The 25,546-nt window shown below is 35.3% G+C and overlaps 1 protein-coding gene across 1 annotated transcript in view; it reads left to right on the top strand.

Annotated features, from left to right (window-relative positions):
* The first annotated feature begins 640 nt into the window (after positions 1 to 640).
* The window catches only part of LOC138701029 (sodium- and chloride-dependent GABA transporter ine-like), a 394,240-nt gene continuing 369,334 nt past the window's right edge, over positions 641 to 25,546 (top strand). Inside the window, exon 1 of the mRNA XM_069827541.1 lies at positions 641 to 795. The gene's annotated coding sequence lies outside the window, so the exon portion shown is untranslated. The remainder of the gene's footprint in view (positions 796 to 25,546) is intronic.

The raw sequence follows: 25,546 nt of genomic DNA, 5'->3' as shown, positions 1-25,546 counted from the left end.
TCCGAGATAACTCCCAACTGCGACTTTGTCCGGCACAAGTAAGTGTCAATATGGATTTTTCAATGAAAAATCCCGGGTCTGACCAGAACTCGAGCCTGGCAGCCTGTGTGACAGGCTGAACAATCGCAGGTGTTAAGACTACCTCTTTAGACAGCGAAAGACAAATACAAAACAAGGAACACACATTCAGTCCTTAGAGAAAAGAGATAAATAATCACTTCCGTGTAGGAAGTGAAACCCTGTTATCGGATAGACTGGCAACATTGAGAGTCATTAATATGTATATTAAATATGAAACAATGGTATAGACAACAGCAGATGAGTGGCTTTACCGCTACGTGTGAACCATTGAATACCATCTACCTAGAATATGGTTGTTAGCATAGCAGCTAATTTGATTGTATAAAAGTTCTTTATATCGCAGTATTATATACACTCGCCGAGAAAATGAACAGATCTCGTACATGCAACCTTATCAAAACCCAACATACTTTTCAAAATCTTATATGGGAATTGTCATTAAATTGTCGTTGTTGATGTGAAAGTAGTATGAAGATTGTCTAACAGATGACAGCAGACGTGCTGTTACAAGTATGCATTTGACGACCTGCAGCAGCTACAAACGTATGGAGGCCACTATCATTCACAGGACTTGCTATTGTGGTATAGAGTTGGAAGTCAGTGTGTATCAGAGCCGCTTGGCGATAGGACGTGTTTTCCCTACTCGTCTTTCCTGTGGCGTGTAGTGGCGTGGTTTTTTGTGTTTCGTTCGCATGTGATATATCAGTGAAACAGGTGAGTTGTTGTTAAGAGTGAAGTTTATGACTGTGATATTTCACTTTGAATTAAAAAAACGCATGCCATGAGCATAAATTTAAAACTTCATTCTAAAAATGTGAGGTTATCGTAACGTTGACATTTAGTTGTCAAAAGTATGAGATGACATAGTGCATAAAGTAGGATAATTTTATTGTTCAGATTATTATACATTTTCAGAATTTATCTTATATTAATCGTCATTAAGTATAACAATACATACAATACTTTTCTAACGATAGTGACAGATTTTTTTAAAAATAAGATAGTCTTAGAAATAAAAAAAAATATTTATTAATTACTGATCTGTTTATGTAACATGATTGTGAAGAAAACTACTTAATTCTAAAGCACATTTTTGTTATGTCAGAAGGAATTTCTTTTTTTGGCTTATTTTTTATGTTACATGCGAAGTATTACGACATTATAATGCAAACCTTCTGTCACTAAAGAAGATGCAACGAAACGCAAAGAACGAGGAACTCATGGCATTGTAAATTTATACATACACAAGCTTGTTCCCTGATACTGTAACACGGATTGTTAGTAGTAAGCTTATGTTGAGTTTGACACCTAACCATTCCATATTTCACAATTTATTTACTAGTGTCAATCCTCTTTATACATTTTAAGGTAACGCGTATTATGTTTGTATGCAAAGTATAAAAATTAATTAAGGGTAAAACATTAAAAAGCATCTTCTTGAAGTTACATTTAAGAAATTATTGAAACATAGACCAGATTCTGCAAATGGAATAAACGATTTATGTTCCACTCTTCTGGCGCTCATTTTTTAACAACTGAATTAATCAGAAGTGCTATTAAGTTTAATTATTCAAAATTTTCTTGCGATTATTCTATATTTAAGGTCCAAATTCGCGTGCAATAATTTTATGTTTAATGTAATTAATTTTGTAATTAAAAAAAATTAAGAGATTTATTCCCACAGGAGAGTAAAATTTTAGTAACGAAAATATATAATTACAGTTTATTATTTAAATACTCTTTTTATTTTAAAAGTTTATTGTGAATACGGAAGAAAAGAAGATTAGGCCCTACATGAATACTTTCATTTTACATATTAAAATAAGACTTACTAGTGAGATTATTCTAATTTGTATTTTCACATATCTCGTATTTTTAGTAGGTTATTTAACGATGCTATATAAACTACCAGGTTATTTAGCGTCGATGAAATTGGTGATGGTGAGATGGTATTTGACGATATGAGACCCAGGATTACCTGACACCTTACGGTGGGGAAAACCTCGGAAAACCCAACCAGGTAATCAGCCCAAGCAGGAATCGAACTCACGCCCAAGCGCAGCTCTGAATCAGTAGACAAGCGCCTCTGCTTCCATTGCCCACGCCAGGAATCGAACCATGGAACGCTTATTTGAAAAACGCATAAGCTATCCACATACCCAAGGCAGCGGATCAGACTGAGATTAAGTGGGGAAAAATTTGAGTTATACGGATGAAATAATTATTGTTTATTAAGATAGAAACATCTTTGGGGGAAGGTGCTTATTGGAATATCAAGCAGAAGTGTAGAATGAAACAATATCTAGTATATACTTTGAGGATTCGCAATGCAAGGTTTTATTACAAAACGATGCGCTTACGATTTCAGAGTTTATTGTAAACCATTCAGCCTTAACTTCCATGGTCATGTATTTTAAAATGTAATTTAATTTCGAAATTGTTATTATTATTATTATTATTATTATTATTATTATTATTATTATTATTATTATTATTATTATTATTATTTCACATGCTTGCAGTATATATAGGGTGAATGTAAGTTATGTCATTAATTCCAAGAAGTCATTCTTTGAGATATTTCAAACAAAAAAGTTTAATACAATTTTGCTCGTTTTGACTTCCTTTTCGAGAAAAAAAATATTTTATATGAAACATTTCAGAGCGTATTTTGGAAAAACTATTGAATTAATTCCCGATATTCTCAGTCAATTTAAGAGAGCAGTGTATTATGATGATAAATTACTGAAAGAATTCCAGTTTTGTCCTTTAAATGTGCAGAAATTTGATTCCAAGGAATGTAAGTTTTCGTTCTGCAAAGGAATTTTAAAATTTGATGCACTCTACCAACCCTGCAAAGGTTATTGCGTGGAGATGGACAGGTGCAGCTCACGTAATGCAAGAGACATCTAGAAATGTAAACATAACACACACAATAAAATTGCTTTTAAGGGAAATTTGATTTCTTATATGTAAGTTTACCGGTTACTACTTAAAAAAATTAGTGGGAGAAAACTAATTCTAATTGGCTGAAGAAAATGCTTTTAGTACGACAAACTGAGATTTTTTAAATCATTAATTAGATTTGTATATCGTAAAATAAGCTTTTCTTGTTGTCTGTATTCACCGAATATTTAATTTAAAATTAAGTCGAAGAGTTTAAAAACAATATTTCTAATTTAGTTCATATAACGTAAAATAAGTATATCGTATTTTTATTTTCCTTTAGATTTTGAATGTTTTTTTTAAATTGTATTTTTATAACGTAACATAAGTACCATTATTTCTTACGTTCTCCAGAATATTAAATTGAAATGGGATAGTAGAAATATGTTTTAATCTTTTCGGTTTAGTTTGAAATAATCTATCTTATTATCTGCGTTTTCTCAACATTTAATCAAAATTAGGTTGTGGAATTTATTTTACATTTTCCAAGATATTATTTAACGTGAAATGAGCAGTGTGCATTCTCTAACACAGATTAAACACAAAAATTAAACGGTGTATCATCTGTATTATTTCTTACGAGTTTAAAAACAATGTACCTGGCAATGACCTTCAACTTCCCTATTCAAAAGAGTCAGGTGAAGGGTTTGTTCGGGGCAACAGAGCCATATGTGCACTTTCTATTGATTACACAGCGTTACACGATCCCCTAATTCATGTATTATAAAATTCACATTTTTCTAGAAAAGTGTTCAAAGCACAGCAAAATAGTATTTAACTTTTTTGTTACTCTTTACTGAAGGAATCATCCACCAGAATTAATGACATTACTTACGGTTCATTCTGTATAAATATACAATTTTTCATAATGCCGAACTCTAGAAATATTTTTATTGGGTTATTTTACGACGCTGTATCAACATCTCAGGTTATTTAGCGTCTGAATGAAATGAAGGTGATAATGCCAGTAAAATGAGTCCGGGGTCCAGCACCGAAAGTTACCCAGCATTTGCTCGTATTGGGTTGAGGGAAAACCCCGGGATTCGAACCCGGGCCACCTGGTTTCGCGGCCAGACGCACTGACCGTTACTCCACAGGTGTGCATTCTAGAAATATTTTACGTAATATAAATTACATGTTATAAGTTGGTTCACATTTCCGTAAAGTTCAAGTTCAGTTCAAGGACAGATAAGTATGAACAGACTCATTGAAAAGAACAGAAAGATATCTGATAACGAGAACTAGGAAGTTAGTACCAAAACTGTTAAGTTGTGTGAGCTTGAACTATATTTCTATCAAATGAAAAGTCTAGTAGCGCAACTCTTAATGTCATTGAACCAGAACGACAAACATGTAATACAGCCGGGTGGTAACCAAACATGTGCTTCAATGAACCTTAGAACAAGAAAATAATAAACGAATAATAAGTACAAAAAATCGTAATTATAAACTTCGTAACCCCCAACAAAACAACATTTTTATTTTATCAAAATAAATATTCCTTTTATATTCAGAAAACAATATTTGTACCTTGAAAATATTCTACGTCACAAGACATTATTGGAGCAAATCTGAAATATGATACAGTATTTCTTACTATCATCAGGTGAACAACTACTTTGTGAATCTAATAGTGTACCTCGTATGCGGCATATTATATTAAACCCATAATTGTTTTCAAGAAAATTTTTCATTTATATTGTAATGGCAGCTAGGAAGTTCGTATCGTAATTCCGATGTTGAACTTGGATTGTAATGCAATCGAATGCGTAGCAGCACGAGACGTAAACATTTAATGAAGAATAATCCAGAAAAAAAAATAAACGTGTTACATACTCCTGTTTGGATAATTATTTAATTACATATGAATTTACATTTTTGGAATCATGCATAGCTCACTTTATTCAAAACCTAAATTATTAATACTAGTATAAATTAACAGTACTTTTCAAACTATTAGCGACTCCATAGCTCCACAGAATGACATTATGCATTGTTTGTGAACTGCGTGTTGTATGTAGCGAGCGCGAACAGGGTGAGGCGCGGGTGGCATCTAAACTCCTCGCTGTACTCAACTTGAATGTACTGTTTTGGTACGAACTTCCTACCTATGTTGATAAAATCGAAATCTAACCTTAACCTGAACACAAATTTTCCTGAATTGTGAAAAGATTTTGAAGGCTTAATCGAACCTCAGTCAATTGACAACTTCTCGTCAACTGGACAGAGTTTCGAATCACATAAAGCCTGTGGGAATTTGTATTGGACAAGGATATTGAATTGCAGTAATGTCATTCTTTTGGCTCTGAGTGCCTCTGTACAGTATTATAGCGATGTACGGAAGTACATATCGTCGTTGTTCCTACAATAGCTCCTATGTGCAAAATATACAATTTTTCAGTAGGAGGAAAAAACACATTTATTCATCCTATGGCAGCCGTACGTAGGGGATTGTGAATTCTTACATTTTCGAAACAAAGAAATAGAATTACATATAGATTTTATTATTTACTGTATCACTATTTAAGTTATTTAATAGAGCAAAAATCTGATAATCGATAAATATGTCACATGGGAGTCATTGCAGGAACAACGACGATGTATTTCCATGCAGGAATTCTGCGTTATCATATGGTGAAGGATCCGGTGTGATTTAGTAGATAGAGCGTCAGCACGTAGAACTGAAAAACCGGGTTCGAATCCCGGTGCCGGAGAGAATTTTTCTCCGCTCCACCGATCCTTCATCATATGATAACGCAGAATTCCTGCATGGAAATATATGTTCTTTGGTAGATCGCTATAATATGATATGCGTATATATAGTAATCACTTAGGGTGCTATTCATAGACATTTCGCTAGTCCGCGCTACGAGCGTGCTAAGCTAGCCCCGGCTACCGACTGGTTACTTGTATATCATATCGCTAACACTGGTTTATGAATACGAAAAACGTTAGTTCGCTGATCATCCACCGGAAGCCCGCGCTAAGAATATCTATGAATACGACCCTACGTGATTTAAGACGGCGCTCATTCCGTCGGATCCCAGCCACTTAGTCACTCATAATGAATACACCTCTGCACATTAGTGTGTTGGACATTGTGCCACTGTCACAATCTGTGACACAGTGCATGAGGGTTGGCCGCTAAAGGGAAACTAAGAGATGGAGCTTAAACTGAGAGGATTCAATCCAGCATCGGAATTGGAATCCGGTGTGGCTTAGTGAATAGAGCATCAGCACGTAGAACTGAAAACCCGGGTTCGAATCCCGGTGCCGGAGAGAATTTTTCTCCGTTCCATCGATCCTTCATCTCTGTACAGTAGTTTAAAAGAACGTTATAAAATTTTCCATATTTGACAGTTTCACAATTGTTTCATTTCGCTTACTGCTTTAACATCGTTCACACCGTCCTGTCAACTCCGCCTACGCTTCTCTGTCTTCTCAGCTGGTATCTAATTTGAGATTGCTAATGAATATCTCCTCTCTCCTACGTCTAAAGTGTCCACACCAACTCAGTCGTCTACTACGGACGCAACCATTTTAATGAAGTATATGAAGTCATTTTAAAATATATTGAGAGTGTTAAGCGATATATATTACAAAACTTAAACTTATTAATACCGACATTTTGTGTACCATTCATTGAATTAATTAATGCTTTGATTTACTTTGTAATGTTGTCAATAATAGTCTCGCATTTTTATATAATAATAATAATAATAATAATAATAATAATAATAATAATAATAATAGCTTTGTTTTCATTAGGAAACACAAATATCCTCTTTTCTATCGTTTCGTATGTACATTTAAACCAGCGGTGGCCAAAGCGGGTTCGTGATTACATCTTGTAATCAAAGACTTTAAACAGGTACATTCATAAAATAAGACTAAGTTCGTAATGTCTTGGTTGCCTCTCTCATGTTCGAACATTGCAGGACACTATTTTAAACCGCTTAAGGATTTGAGCACATATCTTGCGATTAGGTTTTTCATATGGAATAAGACAAAGTTTGCAATGTCTTGGTTTCCTCTTTTATGTTTCAACATTGCACGTACTAGTCGGTATTTTGAACATGTACTTTTAAAAATATATTTTGTTTGATTTATTTATACGTATATTTGTGTGAATGTGTAGTCATATTAATAACAAGAAAAATTATCTATACTCATTACTATGCGTAACTTTGTTCCAAAAACTCAAACCATTCATTCATTCATTCATTCATTCATTCATTCATTCATTCATTCATTCATTCATTCATTCATTCATTCAATAAATAAAACAATTAAAAAAATTTCTCTCGCCACTAAATTCGCCCCGAACGCCCTCGTTGAGTAACGTAGCTCTGTATCCATGAACTCTTCTGCTCAGCTACTGCTGTTATTTGTTTTATTTCTAATAAAACTTCAAATTAAAATACATAGGTAATATTCCACACTTTTTGTACCCTCTTTGTAAAAGTTTGTAGATGAGGATTCTACCGAATGTAAGGCACTATAATTTCATAACAAGAGTGAATAGATGATTCACTATGGTTTCAGTCTTTAAAAATTTAGTTTCTTTTAATGCAATGGATTTTTTTTTCAAAAAAATATTGTGATGATTAATGCATTTTCTGCTAAAGAAATGAATATTATATCTCCGTCACTAGGACTGGATTTTTTTTATTTTACCTAGTTTCATTCACTTTCCCAATAGTAGTAATCTTGTGTCAGTCTTATATTTCATGGTGGATCCGTTAAATTGAAATTGTGGTGCGTAGTCTCTATGGTAAAAACGTAACGAATAAGGCGACTGCACTTCTCAGTGATAATGTGTAATTCTCGTTATGTATTATTACGAGTATTATTATTATTATTGTTATTATTATTATTACTACTACTTACTTACTTATTTACTTACTTACTGGCTTTTATGGTACCCGGAGGTTCATTGTCGCCCTCACATAAGCCCGCCATTGGTCCCTATCCTGAGCAAAATTAATCCATTCTCTATCATCATATCCCACCTCCCTCAAATCCATTTTAATATTATCTTCCCATCTACGTCTCGGCCTCCCTAAAGGTCTTTTTCCCTCCGGCCTCCCAACAAACACTCTATATGCATTTCTGGATTCGCACATATGTGCTACATGCCCTGCCCATCTCAAACGTCTTGATTTAATGTTCCTAATTATGTCAGGTGAAGAATACAATGCGTGGAGTTCTGTGTTGTGTAACTTCATCCCTCTTAGCCCCAGATATTTTCCTAAGCACCTTATTCTCAAACGCCCTTAACCTATGTTCCTCTCTCAAAGTGAGAGTACAAGTTTCACAGCCATAAAGAAAAATTGGTAATATAAGTAACTGTTTTATAAATTCGAACTTACAGATTTTTTGACAGCAGACTGGATGATAAAAGCTTCTCAACCGAATGATAACAGGCATTTCCCATATTTATTCTGTGTTTAATTTTCTCCCGAGTATCATTTATATTTGTTACTGTTGCTCCCAGGTATTCGAATTTTTCCACCTCTTCAAAGCATAAATTTCCAATTTTTATATTTCCATATCGTACAATATTTTCGTCACGAGACATAATCATTTACTTTGTCTTTTCGGGATTTACTTCCAAACCTATCTCTTTACTTGCTTCAAGTAAAATTCCCGTATTTTCCCTAATCGTTTGTGGATTTTCTCCTAACATACGAGTATTCACGTCATCCGCATAGACAAGCAGCTGATGTAACCCGTTCAATTCCAAACCCTCTCTGTTATCCTGGACTTTCCTAACGGCATACTCTAGTGCATCTCCTTGCTTTAGCCCACAGTGAATTGGAAACACATCTGACAGAAAATATCCTATACGGACTCTGCTGTACGTTTCACTGAGACACATTTTAATTAATCGAACTAGTTTCTTGGGAATACCTAATTCAGTAAGAATATCATATAAAATTTTTCTCTTAACCGAGTCATTATTATTATTATTATTATTATTATTATTATTATTATTATTATTATTATTATTATTATTATTGCTGTTAATAATGTTGATGGTGAAAGTTTTTGCTTCAGTAAAAGTTTGTTCAAAATTATTCGTAGGCCTATTAATGAACTCAGGTTGCTCACAACAAGAAGCTGGACTCACTGGTTATGTAGTCCGCATGGTGCAAGTCTACAGTGTAATTAGACACAAGCAAACACAAGGAAAGGGCACATGATAGGCTATTACGTGAATTTGACATTGGTCTACATTCCGTGCAAGTAATCTAACTTGGGACTACTAGATTTATATTTAAAAATCTATCTCTTGAGTAACATTGGAAGAAAATAATAATAATAATAATAATAATAATAATAATAATAATAATAATAATAATAATAATATCATATTCTAAAAAAAATCGCCCTTTATGACAGTCTCATCTCTGTGAAGATAACTTATAACTAGCCATCAGATTGCTATCAACTAAAAATTATCAAAATCTGCATGTATCTACGCACTAAAATAGTCAGTATATGCATACATTTGTACAAACATTTTTACTCGGTTATTTAACGACGCTGTATCAACTACGATGTTATTTAGCGTCGATGAGATTCGTGATAGTGAGATGATATTTGGCGAGATGAGGCCGAGGATTCGCCACAGATTACCTGACATTTGCCTTACGGTTGGGGAAAAGCTCGGAAAAACCCTACCAGATAATCAGCCCAAGCGGGAATCGAACCCGCGCCCGAGCGCAACTCTACATCGGTAGGTAAGCGCCTTAACCGACAGAACTACGCCGGTGGCTTTATACAAACATTGAAAAAAATTGTACTTTTATCAAAATATGACATACTACTTACTGAAATAATATGTAGATCTGCATTTACACGTTGTATTTAAATGGTGTGTCAATCGGTGTCTTAAAATATATTTAATAAAAAATATCTTCGATAAGACATTCCTATCTTCCACAAATTCTGAACTCATTGTTCCAATAAATCGCTTCTGAAAGTATTTTCTTAGGAATAGGGAGACAGAATATAATTTCTAATGAAACTGCTTCGCAGATAACACGAAAGCTTTTAAATTTATTGCAATGTCATGACAGAAGTTAATACAAATGTGATAATTTTTATAAGGAATTCATGATTTTCAAATATTCTTTTTCTCTAAATATATTGTCGTCAAAATAACCATGACATTTTAAATTAAGGCCGTTAATTAATATGAGTAATAAATTCATAAAGCTATTAATATAAGTAGATCATGATAATCTCTGACTATTTTAATATGAAGTAACGTCATAAATATGCAAATGTATGCATTGCAAGTCTTCACAAAAATTCACTGCAACAAGAATTGCATTCTCCTCTTCTTATCTCACATGTTTATACATATATACAAGCAATATATGGATTTTAAATTAAAACCCATTGCTTAGTCATATGTCACAGCTCATATCAGTAAACTTCAAAGCAGTGGAATTCCTTGGCCACGTGATAAGCACAAGACAGGGCAAATATTAAGAAACACACCCTAACTAAAAAGGGGAAAGAGAGAGATAGAGAGGATAGAGAGAGAGCGTACTACTTCACTTACAGAGTTGTTAGTCACAAACATCAGTATTTGAACCATAGCGAAAGACATCTATAAAATGAATGCGAGCTGAATGTTAAAGCGCATTTATGTAACACAAAAATATCATTGAGATATATATTCCCACACTGATAAGTATGTATAAACATATTATCGGTGTAAAGGCTTGAATGGATCACGAAAAGAATTATCTGCAGAAAACTCGCAAGCGACATACAGTCTAGTAAAAAATTCGCGTCGAACTTTAGTCATCTCGGATTCCGACAGAACAGATAAGTCAGTCTCATTTCTCCGATTCTTTGTCCTTAGCCAGAAACGATAAGCGGCTGCTTGTCTAACAATAAGAATAATGTATCCTTGGTTCGCTCGAGTTGCAGTTCAACTTTTAAAGACACACGCGTTGCAAAACATGTTCAGACCAGAGTCAGGGCAGAGCAGTCAAGTTTCCATGTTACATAAACTAGCGAAGTTATTTATAGAATGACTTGAGTTTCGGGCATTTCGTGAACTGTTTTAAAAAATATATTGACTTTTTTCAAGTCTTCTGATGTGGTGGAAGGCGACCGAAATAGAAACGGACACAACATGAGACTTTTTTTGCCAAAATATGAAATTAATTTTGGAAAAATATGAAATAATGTACATGTTTAATTCCGTATTTTGGAGCAGAAAAATCATTAACAGAACAAAGAGGTATAACCACAGTCTAATATATACAGTCACGAAGGTCACTACATAGTAAATATGCATTCGTAGATAGTTGCTAACCACTAGGATCGTTAATATCGCCTCATTAAAGATAATGCGAAATAGTACCGGCACAGTCTATTGTTCCTACCACCCTCAGAACTCAAGCTTCGTGACTGTATATACTAGACTGTGATATAATTCGCTACAGGAAAGAGTGATCCCGTACGGGGCAGAGACTTGGGCGATGCAGAAGAAATATTTTCATACACGAACTGCGGTTGACATGGATTTCTGGAGAAGATCAATTAGAAAATCACGATTAGAAAATATCAGAAATACCGAGATAAGAAAAATTATGGACGTTGAAGAGAGTATAATGGTGGAAATTGAAAGAAGACGATTGAAGTGATAGACATGTATGTAGAATGGATGAGACATTCCTAGGCAGGTGTATGAATGGGAGTTGGAGGGAAGAAGAATGAGACGAACGCTGACTTCTTGCAAACAATACACGGCAGTCTATGAAGAATATTAAAGTCACAGAAGATGATGCTCAAGATAGAGATCGATGGAGGGAATTAAAATATGGAAGAAAAGAGTAGAGCGTGACTATGATATCATCTTGTTTTGGCGAAAGAAGAACCTCTGTAGTGACGAATTTTCTCGAGTAAATAAAAATAATGAAATCAATATTTCAGTGCTAAAATATCTTCATTCCTAAACAATTTGGAGCAGATCCACACCATTATTCATAAAAATGAGCTCGATATAATAGATCAATAGCTTTATAGCCTATATATTTAGTACTCTATTAATAAGTACAATAGATCTGCATAGTAGATTCAATATTCTGAAATTAAAGGACGAGGAAACTAAGCAACGTTATCAGGTTGAAATTTCAAATAGGTTTGCTGCTTTAGCAACTTCCGACGAAGCTGAGAAAGAGTTAGATGTTAATAGCGTGTGGGACGATATCCGAAATAATATAAAAATTGCAGCTGAGCAGAGCATAGGTTATTATGAAACTAAGAAAAAGAAACCATGGTTTGATGAAGATTGTTCCATTGCAGTAGATAGAAGGAAACAGGCAAAATTGAAATTCTTACAGGATCCAATTGAGGAGAATAGAGATAATTATTTCAATGAAAGACTGGAAGCAAGTCGTACACTTAGGAATAAAAAGAGAGATTACTTGAAGGAAAAACTGAATGAGGTATAAACAAATAGTAAGAATAAAAACATTCGAGATTTATATAAGGGTATAAAGGAATTTAAAAATGGATATCAGGCAAGGGTAAACGTAATCAAGGATGAGAATGGTGACTTGCTTGCAGACTCTCATTCAATCCTTAACGGATGGAAAAACTATTTTGCCCAACTATTAAATATACATAGGCCAAGTAGAAATGATCGGGACGAAATTGAAATACAAACTGCTGAGCCATTTATACCCGAACCCACACTTTCTGAAGTCGAAATTGCGATAGAAAATCTGAAAAAGTACAAGTCTCCAGGTATAGATCAAATTCCAGCAGAATTAATACAAGAGGATGGAAGCGTATTATCTAGCGAAATTTATAAACTTGTACTTGCAATTTGGGAAAAGGAAATTGTACCATAACAATGGAAGGAGTCCATAATCGTACCTATCTTTAAGAAGGGGGACAAGACTAACTGTAGTAACTTAAGAGGAATATCACTTTTGTTGATGTCGTACAAAATTTTGTCGAATATTCTTTTGAGAAGATTAACTCCATATGTAGATGAAGTTATTGGGGATCATCAGTGTGGTTTTAGGCGTAATAGATCGACTATTGATCAGATTTTTTTGTATTCGACAGATATTGGAGAAAAATGGGAGTATAAGGGTACAGTACATCAGTTATTCATTGATTTCAAAAAGGCGTATGACTCGGTTAAGAGAGAAGTTTTATATAATATTCTTCTTGAATTTGGTATTCCCAAGAAACTAGTTCAATTAATTAAAATGTGTCTTAGTGAAACTTACAGCAGAGTCCGTATAAGCCAGTTTCTATCTGATGCTTTTCCAATTCACTGCGGGCTAAAGCAGGGAGATGCACTATCACCTTTACTTTTTAACTTCGCTCTAGAATATGCCATTAGGAAAGTTCAGGATAACACAGATGGTTTGGAATTGAACCGGATACATCAGCTTCTTGTCTATGCGGATGACGTGAATATGTTAGGAGAAAATACACAAACGATTAGGGAAAACGCGGAAATTCTACTTGCAGCAATTAAAGAGATAGGGTTACAAGTAAATCCCCAAAAGACAAAGTATATGATTATGTTTCGTAACCAGAATATTGTACAAAATGGGACTATAAAAGTTGGAGATTTATCCTTCGAAGAGGTGGAAAAATTCAAATATCTTGGAGCAACAGTAACAAATATAAATGACACTCGGGAGGAAATTAAACGCAGAATAAATATGGGAAGTGCCTGTTATTATTCGGTTGAGAAGCTTTTGTCATCTAGTCTGCTGTCAAAAAATCTGAAAGTTAGAATTTATAAAACAGTTATATTACCGGTTCTTCTGTATGGCTGTGAAACTTGGACTCTCACTTTGAGAGAGGAACAGAGATTGAGTGTTTTTGAGAATAAGGTTCTTAGGAAAATATTTGGGGCTAAGAGGGATGAAGTTACAGGAGAATGGAGAAAGTTACACAATGCAGAGCTGCACGCATTGCATCCTTTACCTGACATAATTAGGAACATTAAATCCAGACGTTTGAAATGGGCAGGACATGTAGCACGTATGGGCGAATCCAGAAATGCATATAGAGTGTTAGTTGGGAGGCCAGAGGGGAAAAGACCTTTGGGGAGGCCGAGACGTAGATGGGAGGATAATGTTAAAATGGATTTGAGGGAGGTGGGATATGATGGTATAGACTGGATTAATCTTGCTCAGGATAGGGACCAATGGCGGGCTTATGTGAGGGCGGCAATGAACCTCCGGGTTCCTTAAAAGCCAGTAAGTAAGTAAGATCTGCAATAGATCTGATCTGAATTCAAGAACTATGTATGTATGTATGTATGTATGTATGTATGTATGTATGTATGTATGTATGTATGTATGTATGTATGTATGTATGTATGTATGTATGTATGTATGTATGTATGTATGTATGTATATAATGCCTATCTACTTCACTTTACGTGATTCGGGTTCAGCATATTGCGGGTAGATGACAGGTCTGTGACCCATTTTACAGTTGCACACCACTTCGGCGGACCACGCTGTACATTATGTGTATCTGTGGAGTGTTATGTCTTGTTGTAGGGTGAGTGTATTTGTATGGAATGAGTGGTGATGATGAAGATGAGGAAGGGAGAAGAAGAGGAAACCCGGTGCCGGCTCGTAGCCTATTTCTGTCGAATAGCACCAAGGGGGCCGCCAGGCTTAACGTCCCCATCCGACGGACGAATCACTATCAACAGTGACATATTTCTTTTCTTCATATGCACTGTGGAGAGATTTGGGATTTAACCCAGGCATATTGGTGCACAATCTAGTGATTAGAAGTTTTGCACCTCCATCTCTCCTAGACCCGAGGTAGAAATTTTACATGGGGATCGAACCCAGGCCGGCTAGTCTGGAGGCAGACACGCTACCACAGAGCTAACTCGGCGGACTGAATGCAAGAATGAGATAATTCAATTTTTACACTGAAGAGAACAAAATGATCTTACATTGGTTGGACTCAAAACCGGTTACATTACAGCACAGTAACTTTTCTATATTTTCTGGCAAGAGATTACACCTTTTGCCAGTTAATATTGTTTTGTGCGATGAAAAACCAATGAAGTTGTAAAAAAATAAGATAGGCCGCAAAATTGATGCTTGAAGCTAGTTTAAAACATTAATTTACACTATATAAGTCTTAGTAGGTCCCGCGCCGTGGCGTCGTGGTCTAAGGCATCCTGCCTAGGACTTATGTTACGGAATGCGCGCTGGTTCGAGTCCTCATGGGGGAAGAAATTTTCTCATGAAATTTCGGCCAGTGTATGGGACCGGTGCCGACCCAGCATCGTGATGCACTTGTGGAGCTACGATAGGTAGCGAAATCCGGTTGCGAATGCCAGCTATAACGGCTGGGGGGATCGTCGTGCTAACCATACGATACCTCCATTCTGGTTGGATGATCGTTCACCTCTACTTTGGCATGTGGGCGTGAGGCCAGCCGCGGCGAAAATGCGACTCACGAGCACATTGTGGCTCGCAGACATAGCTCCCACAACCCCCACCCTCTCACTCACTGGAGTCAACCTCTGTTCCATTTGTATTTGCCTCTGATCTGCGAGTGGCGTATCGTCGCAATGTCTCTCTCCAATACATGTACTGTACATCTACAAAAACGGAAGTTTCAAGTAGGATGGGAGGACGCATTTTTTTGCTGCCAATATGGTGAGAATATTAAATGTATGATTTGTTCACAAGTATTACAAGGAAAACGGTTGTATAACATAAAAAGGCATTATACTACATGTCACCCACATTATGAAACATTGAAAGGTAATTGTTGTTATTATTATTATTATTATTATTATTATTATTATTATTATTATTATTATTATTATAACCCTAATACTATTATTACTGTTGTTATTATTGTTATCGGAATAATTATCAGTCTCTATTTGCGGATGAATAGTCATACTCTTATTTCGTTAACAGATCCAGACCGAGCAAATAGACTGCTGGAATTGAAAGAAAGAAAGAAAGAAAGAAAGAAAGAAAGAAAGAAAGAAAGAAAGAAAGAAAGAAAGAAAGAAAGAAAGAAAGAAAGAAAGAAAGAAAGAAAGAAATGAACCCCAGACTACTAGTAATACACAAAGCATGGCACAGTAAAGGAACCACGCTAGTTATTTGGTAGCTTGGGAAATTGCGAAGAGTTGTAAGGCATTTCAGGAAGGCGAATTTCTAAAAACCTATATGATTAAAATTGCTCAAGTTTTGTGTCCACAGGAGGTTCCTAATTTTGAAAATTTACATATTTCTCGTCAAACTATGGCCACAAAAATTGAATTCCTTTCTAATGATGTCACGAGACAGATGGACGTAAAACTCAGTAGTTTTGTATATTTTTCTCTTGCAATTGACGAGAGTAGGCTACTGATGTCACAGATACGGCACAATTGGCCATATTTATTCGTGACGTTAACGAAGAGTTAAATGTTGAGGAATATCTTCTAGACCTAGTTCCCATACAAGGCAATGCTACTGATGAAGAGATTTTTAATTCTTTCCGAATGAGTGTCGAGAGTCACAATTTAGATTGGTCTAAGCTAGTGGCAGTGGCAACAGACTGAGCGAAAGCAATGGTGGGCGAAAAGAAGGGCTTTCTTGGAAGATTGAAAACTTTTCTTGTTGAAAGAAATATACTGAATAAAGTTCATGCAATTCACCGTATTTTACATCAAGAGGCACTTTGCGCCAAGTCAGTGTCGTTGAAATCAGTTCTAGATATTGTTGTAAAGACAAAAAATAAAATAAAATGTAGTGCGTTGAAGCATAGACAGTTCAGACAACTGCTTAAAGACCTTGGAGAATCCACGGAAGATCTGAAGTATTTCTGCGATGTTAGGTGGCTTAGCAGAGGGTCGATGTTACGACGTTTCTTTGACCTCCATGAAGTAGTAGCAACTTTTATGCGAGAGCAGGTAATTTTAGTAAACTTCCATAATTTATTGTCACTAAATTTTATTATTTGTTGATTCAATTATTTACTTTCTGATAATTGTATAATTGTTTTAGGGCATGGAAATACAAGAACTAAGCGACGAAACCTGGATTTGTGATTTGGCTTATTTGTGTGACATTTGCGAGCATTTGAACAACTTAAATGTGAGACTTCGAGGTCGCCAGAAAAATGTTGTTGCAATGTACAGCACACTTCAGGCTTTCACAAGAAAGCTGACGCTCTTGATGGAACACTTAAACGAGTCCCAGCTCCAGTATTTTCCATGTTTACAGTCTCTTCCAAATATTGCTCCTCATAAATTACATAATTACATTGAGATGCTGAACATTCTTAAACAAGAATTTTGTGAACACAGATTTCATGATTTAAGAAATTTAGAACATGACATATCTCTGTACGTCGACCCTTTTTCAGCAGATGTACGAATGATGCGGTTAGATATTCAATTTGAACTCCTAGATTTACAATGTGATGTTGCAATGAAAGCTAGATGTAAGGATTTGACAGATGTTGAACTTTTCAAATCTTTGTAAAAAAAATAAGTATCCGAAGCTTCGTTCTTTCGCTTGCTCTGTTGAAGCCATGTTCGCTACAACTTACGTTTGTGAAAAATTATTTTCAATATGAAAATAGTGAAAACCAAATGTAGATCACGACTGACAGACAAACACCTTCGTGATCAACTACGTCTGGCAGTAAATGACATAATTCCTGATTTTGAAACTCTGTCGCAGAGACATTCTGAAGACAGTTAATTTCAGGTCGTGATAATGTGACCTATGTTTTCTTGTACATTTCTCTTTTCGTTGTACGTAGTTTGTAGCCTTGTACTGTATAAAATTATATTTAAATGCTGGACGTAAGGAAAATGAAAATCCGTTACTGAGTCAGACAGTTGCTTCACTTCCCCTTCGGGTTTCCGCCTCCCTCCACAGGTGCTATGCACGTTGCAGGTTACACAGTGGCTCGGCGCACGAACTCTTCTTCGCCACTGCTGGTCTAGCGCCACGGATGAATGAAGTCTTAGTAAATATGGCAACACGGAAAAGATTTTGACTGGATTAAAAAAAAAATGAACTAAGATGGAATAGGAACCACTTGGTTTCTCGCATTCATTCACGCTACGGGTTCATTAACTGAAGGAAAATTTGGAGCTCTTACTAGCCTTTGTAAATCCCGGAATGTTAGTGGACTTGACTAGGCCTACTTGGAATTTTCATGAACTTCCCGGAAAACATCTCTATTGTTTCTTTACAATGTCTGGAAAGCCTGGTTCAGTGATAATTATAGAAATATTAGCAAAGGGAAACAATCGTGCAAAATATGAAAGAAAGTGGATATTTTAAGATGAAATATGAATGTTTTACCAAAATAATAGCCCTATAAAATATTACAATTGTTGCGTTAATTGCATTCTACACACCGTGAGTCGTGAAAATCCTCGTCCCTGTACTACTAGCAGACATGGTTTAGGATACGAAATTTTATATTTTGCCTGTCACTGAAGACCACCGACCGAAGGAATGCTAGTCTCTGTTATGGTATCATTTCTTCTTACTGCACTCACCGCACTCAGACATAAAATTTACTTTAAAATATACTTTCGCTTACTGTACAGCCCGCGTTCTTATCTACTAGCAACTGTCGGTATACAGATACAGTGAAACTTTCCTTAAGGGATACATTTCAGTAGCATACTGTACGTGTCTTATCAACGATCAGTTTAAAATTCTTAGGCAGGTTGACACATGCTCCTATGGGAAAATCATTTCACAGTGTGACGAAATACAATTAGGCCTACTCTCATACCGGACACTTGATCACGTCTTGTTATTTCAAATTCCCTTATGTACTCTTTCAAACTTCTATAGGCCTACTGTACAACTATGCGAAAGTATTGTAATAATTTATCATTTGTGATGAAATAATGCACCTATTACAATGTCATTTGAAATACATTTTTCAGGAGAATCAATTGAAAGTTTGAAATGCTTAGTGCTCAAAGCTTAACTGTGATTTTCCGATCATTACTGGACAATGACTATCAATGTTAATGCCATATAACTCTGTGTACATTCTATATGTCTTAAGCTATCCATTGACAGTCTTGGTTCATTTTCGACAAGAAAGTGACATCCATCATTCTTGCAGTGGACTCTTATATTAACTCAAGCAATCCCAAAAAATTCGTAAAAAGACTATAAAAACGAATCCCCCCCCCCCGGTTGCGGGAGTCCACTATTATTTCGACTGTGCGGTACATTATGGATATTATGGATATTATTCTCCCTCCTGGGATAAATTAAGCGTCCACACCTGTGGAGTAACGGTTAGCGCGTCTGGCCGCGAAACCAGGTGGCCCGGGTTCGATCTCCGGTCGGGGAAAGTTACCTGATTGAGGTTTTTCCGGAGTTTTCCCTCAACCCAATATGAGCAAATGCTGAGTAACTTTCGGTGCTGCACACCGGACTCATTTCACCGGCATTATCATCAGACGCTAAGTAACCTAAGATGTTGATAAAGCGTCGTAAAATAACCTACTAAAAAAGAAAAAGAAAATAAATTAAGCGAAAGGAGTTCAAAGAATGATTTTTTCACTTGATTATTTAACGACGCTGTATCAACTGCTAGGGTATTTAGTGTCAGTGGGATTGGTGATAGTGAGATGATTTTTGGCGAGATAAGACCGAGGATTCGTCATAGATTACCTGGAATTTGCCTTACGGCTGGGGAAAACCTCGGAAAAACAACTTCATAATCATTCCAAGCGGGAACCGAACCCGCCCGAGTGCAACTCCGTATCGGTAGGCAAACGCCTTAGCCGACTGTACTACGCCGGTGACTAGGATGGATTTTCAGCCTCGGAGATACTACAGAGGTGATGCAGACTGTTAACATAGCTACAGACCAACGTCAAAGGAGGAATCTGGTCTTTCTCTAGGCGACTCCGATCGGCAGGGTATTACCACAGTCTAGTATATACAGTCGCGAAGCTCAATACATAGTAAATATGCGAACATTAGATAGTTGCTCACCACTAGGATCGCTAATATCGCCTCATTACAGGCAATGCAAAATAGAACCGTCACAGTCTATTGTTTCTAGCACCCTCAAAACTCAAGCTTCGTGACTGTATATAATAGACTGTGGTATTACACAGAGAAAGTTTTATTTGGCTGGCCATCTCCATATTTTCGCATCTCATACGCCAGTTTGTGCCATATTTTATTTTTTCATGGTGTGAAAATACACGATGCTTATGTGTCGTATTGTACTCTTACTTCAAAGTTTAGTGATCTTCATTTACTGAGAATTAATTAATTAATTATTAATTGATAAGAAATTGGCGTCTGCTTATCATAAATTATTTTTTCTGGGGATTTAATTTCATGATAACCATGGCGATAAAACATTGCGATCTTAATATTATTGACAAAAGGATTTACAGCAGAGTTGAGAAAACTTCTTTTATCTGCGAGACACTGAAATAGAGACGTTGAAAGTTTATATAAAAAAATAACAATATGTATATAACGTGTATGTCTACCTATTTTAACTGTTTCGCTTAAGACCTCATGCGCTTTCTGTGCCAAATGTCTTGACCTTTCTCATTCCCTACCTGTAGTTATTATTCATCATAAAAGGAAAGGACACGTCCTATAAAGATAAGAGGACACATGCATTCGACAAAAATACGTTCGTTGGTATCACTGTAGTTCACAAGACATATTGATATGAGGCGTTAAAAGCTAAAGTGGATCAAGTCCATGAGACGTAGTTTTGAGATAATAGGACTTAAAGTTAACTTGCTCTAGTAAATCATCTGATTTCACTAGCAATAATTTTATTGCTCCATTCTCAAATTCTAGATTTATAAAATATAAACAATTGCTATGTTAATTGATGCAACGTTTTGGTGACTTGATTCACTATGGCTCAGAACATCGTGAACAAATAATCTGAGCCAAAAATGACTGGTGTCACCTACCGGCAAATGCTTGAAATTAAGACTTGGTCCATTACTGCTCGGAAAAGATCCAACTTCAGATAATCAGAAAATGAATTAAACTTATTTTATGAAAATTTGTGACTTAATCCACTTTAGCTCTGAACGCCTCATATATTAAGCAAAATATCATACAGTATCAAACTACAGTTCAGCCATTGAGAGCAGAAGTGGTGTAAGTCAAAAATGGGTATTGAGGGTTAAAGTAAACATTCTGTAAAATACAACGCAAAGTAGAAATTAATATTCAACTTATTTAAACTATTAGTAGTCAGTGGATAGCAAGCAGGACATATTAATTGCTACTTTGCGCTGTATTTTACAGAATTTTTACTTTAAACCTAATTACCCAGTTTTGACTTACACCACTTTTGCTCTGAATGGCTCAGTTAACGAAGGTCAACAATCAAAAACAAAAAATTGTCACTTACTGGATTCTTTGTTCTTGAGAAACTTATCACTTGCCTTTATATTGGGATATGAATGACTGGAATTTTACGTAGAATACAGAAATATACAAATTAAGATTATTCGACTTTAAAGTAACCAGAACTATCCTTACAAGACCTTGAAAATTCCTTGCTTATTTATATACTTGGATATGAAGCTTCTAGTAAATGGCTGAAAATATTTTGGTTTCAATCAATTTTATTACATTCATCCAACATTTCACAGTTGTCTTCTTCATTTTCGTGCCATGGATACTTTCTGGATGAAGAAATCTCCCAATAGTATTTACATCAGACTTCACTTCCTGATGAGTTTATTTTCTTTCATTTACGTTTAAAATTTCGTGAAATCCTAGAATTGATCAAAACACTTATGTCATTAATTCTGTTTGTTCATTGAGATACACCGCACAATTTTCAACATCTTCCCATGCAGGCATTCTTGATAGTTTCATCACTTTCAGTAGTTTGTACTGTTGATGTTGAGCCAACTTCTGTAGGTATAAATTGACTCGCTGTACGGCCAGTGCGGATTTCAAAATTAAACTTTCTCTCTACAGTAAAAAAAAGAAGACATTTCGTAATGTTTAGTAAAATCCGGCCGGACACTCTTTTTTACCTCAAAAAGATTATGTGTGCGGGGAAAAAGTGAACATATGGTAACCCAACATAGTCAGAAGTAGTAATTTGATTGATTGTCTCCACCCGACATCACCTTTCTGCAACCATTTTTTTTATAAACGTTGAATAAAAATGTGAAACGAGGGGAAGAGGAAGCTGAAATATTTTTGGTGTAATAAATCTGTAACCTCGAGGAAAATAGAAGGTCCTGCTATAATGCCTAATAACGCATCACTCCAGTCAACGCTAGGAATCGAACCTGAGTTAGTGATGACCCTGCCCTCTTATGCTTTGTATAATGAGGAAGTAAAAATTCTATTCATTTGGGCCATTACAATGAATAGAATAATAATGTGAATTTCGCTAATCCTATCGGACTCATCGACTAGAAGATTTTTCTCTTCCTTTTGCCACTTTTCACTTGGAAACAAAACTAAATCAGAAGTAGTGTCTGATTTTATATAATTAGTCAACAATTTAAGAAGTGCTATTATTTTTCATTACGCTACCATCCTTCTCTCCCAGCTAAAATCTAGATATCGCTATGAAGAGACCATTACTTCCAACGTCAAAACAAGATAGCCAACCAGATCCTATTCATCCTTGCAAAAACAAATTTCTTTACTCTAAAAAAAAAAAAAAAAAAAAAAAAAACACACAATCCAAAAACAAAATTAACCACACGAAGTTTAAATAAATTTTAAGCTATCCAATAAATGATTAAAATAATTTTTAAACTATTTTTAAAGCATTGACCTTCTCGGTTTGTTACGATTTCTGTCATTGAAAATAGTGGGGGCAGTGTGACGGACTGGTTATTGTGTCCAAGTATTTTGTAACAACGTGTGTGCTTTAAAATAGATATACGCAGACAGATAAAATTTATGTGTATATGTTATCGTTAAAACCCGAAATCCTTCAAAACCAGTTTCAACTACGTAGTAAAAACTGATTTTTAAAAATGTATATCAGATAGAAAGCGAGTTATCGTAAGGTCTAGAACCAATGACAGGTTAGGTTTGGTTTGTTTAGGGTTTTTGCTTTGTTTAGGTTTTTATCAAACAAAAACCTAAACAAACCAAATCTAACCCGACTTTGATGAAAACTCGCTTTGTTTGAATTAGTTTTTAGTAGTACAAATTGGTTTTAACGGCAACATAGTCTATATAATGATCATGATGATGATGATGATGATGGTGATGATGATAATATAATAATAACGATGATGATAATAGGCCTAATAATAATAATAAGCTTAATAATAATAATAATAATAATAATAATAATAATAATAATGATAATACCTATAAATGGCTTTTAGATAATCAAGAGATTCATTGCTGCCCTAATATAATCCACAATCGGTCCCTATCCTGAGCAAGATTAATCCAATTCCTACCATCATATCATTTTAATATTGTCCTTCCATCTACTTTTCGGCCGTCCCAAAGATCTTTTTCCCTTGGGACTTTCAACTAACACCCTCCATGCATTTCTGGATTCACCCTTGCACATGGCCTCACGTCTGGATTTAATGTTCCTAATTATGTTAGGCGAAGAATAAAATGCATACAGTTCTGCGTTGTATAACTTCCTCCATTCTCCTGTAACTTCATTCCTCTTAGCACAAAATATTTTCCGAAGTACCTTATTTTCGAACACCCTTAACCTCTGTTCTAGTGCACACCTGTGGAGTAACGGTTAGCGCGCCTGGCCGCGAAACCAGGTGGCCCGGGTTCGATTCCCGGTCGGGGCAAGTTATCTGGTTGAGGTTTTTCCGGGGTTTCCCTCAACCCAATATGAGCAAATGCTGGGTAACTTTCGGTGCTGCACCCCGGACTCATTTCACCGGCATTACCACCTTCATCTCATTGAGACGCTAAATAACCTGAGATGTTTATAAAGCGTCGTAAAATAACCTACTAAAAAAATTTTTATTCCTCTCCCAAATTGAAAGTCCAAGTTTCACAACCATATAGTACAACCGATAATATAACTGTTTTATAAATTGTAACTTTCAATTTTTTTAAAAGCAGACTGGATGACAAAAGCTTCTCAACCAAATAATTTCCCATATTTATTCTGCTTTTAATTTCCCCACGAGTGTCAGTTTTATTTGTTCTGTTGCTCCAAGATATTTCAATATGTCCACTTTACTAAGGATAAATTTCCCATTTTTAAATTTCCATTTCGTACTATGTTCTGGTCACGAGACATAATCATATACTTAGGTTTAGAAGTAATTTTCGAAAAAATCTGGTTACTTGCTTCGAGTAAAATTCCCGTGTTTTTCCTAATAGTTTGCGAACTTTCTCCTAACACATTCACGTCATCCGCATAAACAAGCAGCTGATGTAACCCGTTCAATTTCAAACTCTACATGTGTCAGCCAAAACCTCAATCAGAGGTGAATAGTAGTAGTACAGTAGAACTCCAATTATCCGGACTAATAGGGAGTAGTATGATCCGGATATGCAGGAATCCGAATAATTGTGTCGGAAATGAAGAGAGTCTAGAAACAACAGTAGTGTATTAAAAGTGCAAAATGACTATAGGACTACAGTTTATAATGAAGAAAGTTACACATATTGAAACAAAATAGAATTTTAAGTGGATTAAAATTATAAGAGCTTTTCATATTCCATACAGAACAGAACTTTACTTATGTATGGTAGTACAGTACACGAAATAGAAATAAACCTAAACATATGCAGCTTTCTTTGAATAAACAATTTCAAACTCTCCTGAAACGTGATCCAGATAATTGGCGATCCGGATATTTGGAGTTCTGATAATTGGAGGTCTACTGCAATAATAAATAAAATGATGATGATGATAATAATAATAATAATAATAATAATAATAATAATAATAATAATAATAATAATATGTACTTACAAATAATGACTTTTGGATATTTTGTTGGTTGTTGCTTCTTACTGTATTTATTCAAATAGCGCAAAAATATTCTACAACTAAGCTCTGTGAAAGTCTAATACCATGTAACCAGGTGCGAATTAATGAAGGGGGATAGGGGGGATTTCCATCCTGTTGGAAAGTTATCCCTTCTCATAAATTTATATTAACAACCCTACCAGGGATAACTTCTACCCCCCTAATAAAATATAATTGTTTTAATACGGGTATATGTTCTTTATAAAATACAAAGTAAGTAAAGAAAATAATGTTTCTGTATTATCATCACCGGCAAGCTGACAACAATCAATAACTTAGGAATTACACATCTTATCTTAAGCCTGTTCATGGATATAATTATTATTATTATGATCAAGATGCAGGACAAACAACTCAGTGCGACCAAGCGTTGAACCGCATCGAATGAGGATAATAATAATTTTGTGTATATATTTTCTATCTAGGATTCTATTCCTCCCGCATCAGAAATTTTAATTCGCACCCTGCTTGTGAAAATGCTATATTTAGTGAACTATAG

Source organism: Periplaneta americana, chromosome 1 (assembly GCF_040183065.1).
Source record: "Periplaneta americana isolate PAMFEO1 chromosome 1, P.americana_PAMFEO1_priV1, whole genome shotgun sequence".
In the NCBI taxonomy this organism is placed as follows: Eukaryota; Metazoa; Arthropoda; class Insecta; order Blattodea; family Blattidae; genus Periplaneta; species Periplaneta americana.
Note: the sequence above shows the minus strand (reverse complement) of the source record. Positions and strands in the feature narration are given on the sequence as shown.